The following is a 9813-nucleotide window of genomic DNA, read 5'->3' as shown; positions in this document are numbered from 1 at the left end:
TAGCTGCTAATTATGCAGAACATTTGCAGATAAATAATGTTGGAGCAATACCTTGTTTTAATAAACAATCTGCATAAACACCACATCCATGGGGGCTGTCATTGCTACATGACATCAGAGCTCGGAACTGGGAGTGCATCGATCTAGTACGAGTTCACAGGTGGGAAGTCAAAGGTTTGATTGACATTCCAGTGCATTTTCACCGGTAGAAGGTTGGAAAAACACAAGCTACAGGTGGCCTGGAATGCAGCATAAGTTTATTAGTTTATTATATTGTGGACAATCCCAATTAAATAACTGTATCAATAACATTAAAAAGGGCAGCTTTAGCCAACATGGCTAGTACCCTGCTGTAGTCCTGATGACCACAGGCAACCGAAAAAAAAACTATATTACAGCACATTAACCCTTTCATGCACAAATTATGAGAACCTTAATCGATTTTTTTCCTGAGTGTTTTCATTTCTCTTTAAACATGAAAAAAAACAATGTGATTGAAAAATGTCTTATGAAAAATAAATAAATAAAAAATGTTAAAAAATACATTAAAAAATACATTAAAAAATAATAGTAATAATAAAAAAAAAAAGTTATGAACCTATTTTTCATGAAGTTGCAAAAACGTCCACTCAGCTGGACACCATGTGTTTAATTTTTGAAGCGAAGAAACATGTATTTACCGATAAATTGCGTGAAAACTATAACTATTACGCTCAGGGGAGATCTACACAATGTTACCAATTCATGTCAAAAAAGATATGTCGTGTCTTAAAATTTTAATAAAGATATGCGCAAAAAAAAAAAAAAACAAAATCCATGAATATACAAGAGAACAGCTGTAGAATAGCTGTCCACTGTAGTGACCAGTATGCATGAAAGGGTTAATGAAAAAGAGAGAGTTAAGACAGGTAAGATAAAACAATAAAGAGAAAAGAGAACAGTGAAGCATCAGTACAAACTGAACTTTGAACATATTTACATGGAAGTTTTCTTGGTGTTTTTGTTTTTTGTCATTTTATCCTCAAAATAAATGAACTTAAACATTAGTAGAAAGTAAAATGCAGTAAGTAAGTAATCTTTTTATCCAAATCTGTCCTTATCTATCCAAACTAAAACTAAATCAACTTTACTTTTGAACTAAACCAGTTCAGGACCACACCTTTAAACTGGATTTTCTTCTTCACTTTGAATAGGAACATGCCCTGAAATGTTAGAATTGAAGGGGCACACGTCCGCCATCTATTGGTGGGAGGTGGTAACAAGATTTGGAAACTCTATTTGGAGTTATTATGGTCTGTTTCAGTCAGGTATGTTGCTTGTTACAATATAGCAACTTTGGTGCTTAAAGGGTTAATAATTGAATGCTAAACCCAGTGTGTCCATCCACTGTCATTGATCCAACTCCATGGGTTTTACTGGTGAATCAATGTTGGAGAAGATGATTGATTGATTTTGCCTGTCTTTTCCACAGAATTTATTATTTTGTAGGGTTTTTTTATTCATTACTTTGGCTGTTTTTGTTCACTATTTTTTGCTTATTTACTTGGCTTTAGTACATTTTTTTGCCTCTCCTTTCCAAATTATTTATTACTTTGTAGTTTTTTTTAAGTCATTTTTGCTCATTTTACGTACTAATATATATATATAAACAAGTGTCTCCATCCACTGTCATTGATCCAATTCCATGGGTTTTTACTGGTGAATCAGTGTTGGAGAAGATGATGGCGTTTCCATGGTAACTATGGAGCCTCTGAACATCCAAATGGGTCATATCTGATGACCATGAAAAGATGAAAAACTGTATTTTACACCAGTTATTTACATGTATTGATAGGATTAGTGGATCAACAGGTATTAAACAGTTTAGATCAGTAGATGTTTCTGGTTGCTGGTGAATCTTTATGTGTTAAAGCACAGATAAAGGTAATTTTTGTCAAATTATCAAAACCTAAAATGTTGTAATAGTGAGAGTTGAGACATCTCTTCTTCACTTCTCTCAGTAAAATGTTCTTACTAATACCTACCCCAGACACCTCTACCCATGTGACGGTGTAATGATGCCGTCTTCGAGATCATTTCAACTAAATGTGGATGTAAACATGCTCAGACATTTATGAGGTTGATGTGACATTACACCACAAATCCCAAACTCTGAGCAAGTGGAACTATTGACTCATATTCCAATGTAAACCTCTTCAGAAAAGTAGAGCTGCAACATGTTTTTGGAGGTTTGTTTGTCGCTGTTTAGTCAGTTTAAGAATTAGGAGAAGTATGATATTTATTCACCGTGTGTTTAAACGCCTCAGTGTTGAGGTAAAGCATAACACATGCCAACAGTGACACACCACAGTGAAACCTAAAACTGGGTTCTTCTCTGAAACTGGTCCTAGAAACAGGACATGGGGGCTAAAAATTCAAACCAGATGTAGACTAATGTTATGAAGCAAGTTTGGAAGCACTGTGGGTCTAATTTGAAAATAAATATTCACTGAGATAAAAGAGAAACTATTTTCAGATAAAACACATTTTAATATTATTTTACATTATATTTAATACAAAAATCCGCATGTAACACGGTCAAAAGGACACAAAAATTACATGCCACTATTTTTTTTATATCTCTATTTTCTCACAGGTACATTTTGGGAACTGAACTAATTATGCAAGACAGAGTGTTTCACAAAAATGACCGCTGTTGAAAAATCATTTGCAATTTATTTGTATTTAAATGGGCAGGTTCTGCATGTCACCAGGGTTCTAATAGTTGTGGATTTTTCATTATAGTTTAGTTTTATTTAGTTTTGACTTTTTTTTCTCTAATTCAGTTAGTTTTAAATCGTTTTTACAGCAGGTTTGCTAGTTTTTATTAGTTTTCATTTTTTTTCTAAATGCTTAGTTTTAGTATTAATTTTAGTTTTGTCGGATCTTTTCTCTTCTTCTCTGTCGTCGTATTCAAATAAATCCCAGACAGGACTCTGCTGCTTTCTCCCAACTTTAGTCTCCATGTTTCCAGGTAGAGTGGGGACCAGAAGACGACTGGAAACCACAAGTGACAGACCCTCAAATATCATATGGTGCCGCTAGCTAAAATTGTTCGAGCAAAATAAATCAATTTCATATCAATCTGACATTGACAAAGACAAAAACGAAGGGAATTTTATCCGTAATTTTTAGACGTTTTAGTTAGTTTTATAAACACCCAATATAGTTTCAGTTAGTAATCGTTTTTTTCTTTTAATTATAGTTTTTATTTATTTCAGTTAACGAAAATGTTTTTTTCAATTCTAGCTTTCGTCATTTCGATAATAACCTTGCATGTAACGCCAGTGGACACGATGGGTTACATACAAAACCTGAAATGAGACTGAGATTGATGAAAAACTCATGTGTGGATTAGAAAAGCCACTAGGATCGACACATTTAACAGTGTTTTTATTTAGAGTCTATAGAAGAGCATTTACACGTTTTCACATCTAATGCACTGACACCTAGGGAGTTTTAATGTCCATATTTACGTCCTATTTTTGGCCCCAATATTGGATTAAAAATTCATTAATTATGGGATGGCTCAGAGCAAGAGTATAATTTCTTTTGCATTTATCTGAGGTCATCATTAGGTCCATCCTGGGGGGAAATATGTCTACATTTACCTTTTATTATTGGGTCTAAAAAGATGGAAAAGTGACAGATACTGAAATAAACCCAGTTTCATAGAAGCACCCAAATATATTTGAAGCCCTGAAGAAGTAAAGCCAGTTGAATAAAGAAAGAAAGAAAAAATACGACCATTGTGCCTGTATCTCAGCGGCATGTTCTATCAAGAAAAAACAAAAAGTTGAATTTATGAGCTTGTTGGTTCAGCCGCTATGTTAACACTAGTCGCTTTTCCATTGACCCTCAAATTGCGCAACTATAACTTGCGCATAAAAACTGACCTAATGGAAAAACGACAATTTCGCCAAAAGTCTCATTTTTCGATTTAAAGTTTTTGGTGCTGGCAAGAGGTGGTTTTTCAGGTGTAGCGCAAATGATAAATTACGCAAAACTGCAATGGAAAGACCTTTTATCACAACTAGAGTCAGGTGAATTAAAAAAACGGATGTTGACGGACGTTACAACAAGCGAAGAAGAAGAAGAAACATGATGTGGTATGTGTGGACACACCAGGAAACCCAATCATTTTTTAATTTAGTACGAGATAGAGGGGTAATATATAAATAGGGATGCACTGATACCACTTTTTTCTCAGACCGAGTACAAGTACAAGTATTTACATTTGAGTACTTGTCGAGTACCAATAAGAGTACTTAATAATCCCATTCCAGTTCTTAGTTCCTTTTGTAAATGTGCTTTATTGTTGTTGTCATTCGTCTGACTGGAACAAAGTGCTGTTATTGACATTTATGTATTGGAATGAGCATTTCTCAATTAATCCACCAGGGGGCACCGCTCTGAATTAACCATACTGGACAAATACAAGCGAAGAAGAAGAAGAAACGTGGCGATATGTGTGGACACACCAGGAAATCCAATAATTTTTTAATTTCGTATGAGATAGAGGGGTAATATATAATAATAATCAATATTTCTGTAAATCAACACCATATTTACGTTCGTCACCATGTTTATGGAATGACTTCTTGTGTCATCTTGTGATAATAAATAAACAAATCATCGCATTTGTGATTTAATGGAAAAACTGACATTACACACTTCTGTTTTTTCGACATTTAGTAAATATCGGTAAAGTTTTGCGCAGACGTCCAATGGAAAAGTGACTACTGTCATTTATTAAACTCCATGGGTTTTACTGGTGAATCAATGTTGTAGAAGATGACGGTGTTTCCACATTCAAGTGGTCACCTTTAGCTCTGATGCCTCTGCTCTGCTCACCCACAGCTCTATCTGATCACTGACGCATTATGAGTAATACTTATTGCCAATGAAACGATAAACATGTTTAAACCTACTTCTTTGATTTGACGGCCAGATTAAAGTCAGTTCAACAGAATTCATGCAACAGTAACAGTTCCATTTTTACAGCCAAAATGTAGTAGTTCCAGGTAACCAAAACCAAAATTGAAATAACAAGCAGGTTGTGACTGAGTTTTCGTACACCTATATATGATATGTTTCTTTTAAGCTAAAAGTTTTTATCGGTTTATCTGCTGTTTTTTTTTTAATCTTTTCTTTTTTTTCTCTCATGCCTATACTTTTTATTGCTTCCCTGCTGTAATGCTTTTAATGTCTTATGGAAAACACTTTGAATTGTCTTGTACATGAAATGTGCTGTACCAGGGGTCTCAAACATGCGGGCCGGGGGCCAAATGCGGTCCGCCAAAGGTTCCAATCCAGCCCACGGGATGAATTTGCAAAGTGCAAAAAATTCCTCAGTCAAGGCTGTGAAACTCATTTTCGTTCAGGTTCCACATACAGACCAATATGAGCTACAGTCAAATCATAACAGCAGAATAACCTATAAAAAATAATGACTGCATAGTTTCTTCTCAGTTTAATGTGAAAAAAATATTATATTATGCCTATAAATAATAACTTCAATTTTTTTGTCTTTGTTTTAGTGCAAAAAATAACATTAAATTCTGAAAATATTTACATTTATAAACTATCCTGTAACAATAAAATGTGAATAACCTGAACAAATATGAACAACCTGAAATGTTTAAAGAAAATTGGGCACAATTTTAACCATGTACTGCCTGGTACTCAGTGTTTAGTGTCTTTGTAGATCAGTATTAATTGATTGATTCAGATTAATTTAGTGATACCAAAGTACAATTTCGAGTTGTAACCTGAGTATTTGACTACTGCAGTCATGCAACACATCAATGCTGGGATCAATATTGATATTAGAAAGGAAATAAATATGATATTTCAGCAGGAAGTAGCTGAATCTGCTCTGAAATAATGAACAGGACACAAACATTGCCATGTTTTTTACAGTGGATTAGAACATACTTCGTCATCTTTATTCTGTTTTATGGCTGGAGGCTTCTACACATGGGGGGGGGGTTGCTCCGTGATTGTTGGTCGGAGTGGAGTGGGGCTGGGGGGTGCACGCACTCCGTGAATGTTGGTCGGGCAGCGGGGGGTGGGGTAGGGGTGAAGTATAACGGTCAGGCATTGTTGCTTTACTATTCCTCTAACTCCATACTCAGCCATAGGTGATAGTATGGATCCAACTTATTATTCCAAGAACCGGCTTCCGCAACTCGCCGGATGGCCAGTTCCTTCACACTGCGGGTTCGAGCTTGAGGCCAGAGGACCTCCAGCAGAGGAGGAGTCTTTTCCACGTCTTTTTCCAGAGTGAGACCAAGTCTTCCTCAGGTGTTCGCAAGACGGAGCCACCCGCGGTTCCGCGTACTCCCGGTCCTACTCTGAAAAATCGATCTCATCCACTATTAATCGATAACACAAAATTAAAATGAGATCGATCTAAGATCGATTAAATCGATTTTTTTTACCCAGCCCTAATGTTTTCTCATATCCTGCAAATAAATCATATCAATATTACATCATCAATCTAATTCTATTTTTAGCAAAATATCACATTCATAGATCCAAATTCTCCAATCACAAACCTTCCTTTTTAATCTTTCAAATTGAACTTACTCAATATATTTGAAGTATTCAATATTCTAAAAATAAAAAAGCTATCAAAACCACTATTCTACGTAAGACTTATGATCTTTGTGTAAACGGATGTATTATTTCTACTTGCATATTTTCTTATTTTTCATATGTTCTGTTCTGTTCTGTTCATGTTGTTATATTAATAAAAAAAAAAAAAAAAACTGCACGACATGGTTGAGTTTATGATCGCTGTCAGATGACTGTTAATGTAAATGTCTAATTCAAGTCACAATGTGGTAAAATGTGTCAGTGGGTGATGTAAGGAAGTCATACAATCATTTTATTAATTCATTTGAAATTACTAATATAATCTCTGAATAAGGACAACTTTCATTTTTAACCCTATAACACCAAACGTATCATATTTGATACGTGAGTTTTGAAGCCCTCTACATGATCAGTTTTTTGTTTTGTTTTTTTTAAACCTGATGTATACAATTAGATACATGCAATACACACATAATCCACCAGGGGGGAGGAATTTATTCACCAGAGGCCTTTCCAGTGACACTACAAGACTGTCATTAATGAGGAAGGAGGAAGAACTTTGACAATTTTGAAAAGGAATTAACAATTTGTTACACATGTTTGTGTTATATTATGTTTTTGTTTGTTCAAAAATAATAATATTCAGCACTGAGACCCAATGTATCAAATACGATACAAAATTTAAACTCATACATGAAAACTGATACTTGAAAAAGTAATTTTTTGGTTGTTCAGAAGGACCAATAAAGGGTCCAGTTTTCAAGAAGTGGAATTTTCTGTCAATGATTTCATGGTTCAGGCTTTACGGGGTTAAAGTCCTGCTTGTGCCATAGTTTGTATAATTCAGGTAAGTGTCACATGTTATGGATCCAATCACCTGTTTTCTGCACATGGAGTCAAAAACATGGGTTCCAAAAGCAGACATACTGAATACACACGATATAGACCAACAAAATATTAAACATGAACCAGATATTAGCATAAAGTGTCAGAAATTATTTTTAGCTCAACTTCCAAAAGAATTTTTCAATATTCACAATGTTATCCTCTGCATTTTGCATTTTTCCTGTGAAAATCAGGTATTTTTCAAAATGTAATTTACTGCTTATGTAGATGTTCATAAAAGCTCAGAGTTCATTCAAAGGTTGTTATAGAAAATCAGAGAAAACTGAGGCAACAGTGACTTTTCCAGCATAAAAACAACACCTCCAACCGCTGTCATTTATTAAACTCCATGGGTTTTACTGGTGAGTCAGTGTTGTAGGAGATGACGGTGTTTCCACGTTCAAGTGGTCTCCTTTAGCTCTCATACCTCTGCTCTGTGGTCTGGAGTCTATCATCCACAGCTCTATCTGATCACTGACACATCATGCGTAAAGTTTATGGCCAATGAAATGATAAACCTGTTTAACCTGCTGGTACTTCTTCGATTGACAGCCAGATAATAGTCAGTTTAACGAAACTCATGCGCAACTGTGGTTACAGTTTCATTTTTACAGCCAAAATGTCATAGTTCAAGGAATTGGTTAAGACTTTCCATAGGAGTTGGTTCCATTAAAAGCAAAACAAAAAAATAGGACCTATGTCCCTGTATCTCAGTATCATATATGTTCTATCAAGAATCAATAATAAGTTGAATTTGGGAGGTTGTCAGGTTCTGTTCTATGTTCCAGTCCTGTGGTCTGGATGAAGATCAGTCTACCAATAGAAGTGGGCAGGACTTTGACTGAAGGGGAACTGAACTCATTCAATCCAAGTCCATATGAGACTTCTATCAGTGATCAATAGGAACTAGACTGATATCTGTAACTATTTACATGTTATAAACCATTAAAATATGGACCGGTACAAGGAAGACACATTTTTAATATTTCAAAAATTCGGCAGCAATTTAAAAAACGTTTCTCAAAATTGTGAACAAACTTTGTAGACATTGTCCCAAGGAAGACGCATAAAAAAGTCTGAAATTAATCCGGCCAGTAGTTTTGTGGGAGAAGATGTTTAAAGAAATTACTAACAAAGACGATGATGACGATGATGACAAAGCCAACCTTGACGAAGACAACAATGATGACGCCGGAGAAGATCGTGATGGAGAAGACAACAACGGAGAAGACGACGATGACGAAAATGACAATGATGACGACAACGATGACAACAATGACGAAGATGACGATGAAGATGGCGATGGCTAAGACAGCGATGACAAAGATGATGATGATGACGACGATAGCAAATACAACAACGGCGACAGCGAAGACGCCGAAGACGACGATGGGGAAGACAAAGATGGTGACGATGAAGACGGCAATGACAAAGACGATGAAGAGAACAATGACGAAGATGGCGATGATGAAGACGTTGATGATGACAATGAAGAGAACGATGACAAAGATAGTGATGACGAAGATGTTGACGATGAAGACATTGACAAGAATGATGAAGACGGTGATGAAGATGGTGAGGAAGACAGCTGGCGATGCCGAAGACGCCGAAGACGGCAATGGCAAAGACGGCAATGGCAAAGACGGCAATGGCAAAGATGAGGATGACAAAGACGAAGACGTTGGCGACGAAGACGGCAGCAACGAAGACAGTGACAAAGACAGCGACGAAGACGGCGACGAAGATGGCAACGAAGACAGTGAAGACTGCGATGGAGAACATGGCAATGGTGAAGACGGCAATGGATAAGACAGCGATGGCGAAGACGGCAATGGTGAAGACGATGATGGCAAAGATGAGGATGACGACGACGAAGATGGTGACAACGAAGACTATGAGGAGAGCAATGACGAAGATGGCGATGACGAAGACAGCAATGAAGATGGTGAAGTCGGTGAAGACAGCTGGCGGTGGTGAAGACGGCGATGGCGAAGACGAGGATGACAAACATGAAGATGGCGGTGATGAAGATGGTGGCGACGAAGACGGTGGCGACGAAGATGGCGGTGACGAAGACACGAGTGATGAAGATGGCAGCGACGAAGACAGTGACAAAGACAGCGACGAAGACAGTGAAGACTGCGATGGCGAAGACGGCGATGGCGAAGACGGCGATGGCGAAGACGGCGATGGCAAAGACGGCGATGGCAAAGACGGCGATGGCAAAGACGGCGATGGATAAGACGGCGATGGATAAGACGGCGATGGATAAGACGGCGATGGATAAGA

Source organism: Sphaeramia orbicularis, chromosome 24, assembly GCF_902148855.1.
Source record: "Sphaeramia orbicularis chromosome 24, fSphaOr1.1, whole genome shotgun sequence".
Lineage (NCBI taxonomy): Eukaryota > Metazoa > Chordata > Actinopteri > Kurtiformes > Apogonidae > Sphaeramia > Sphaeramia orbicularis.
This window is presented reverse-complemented; position numbering follows the sequence as displayed.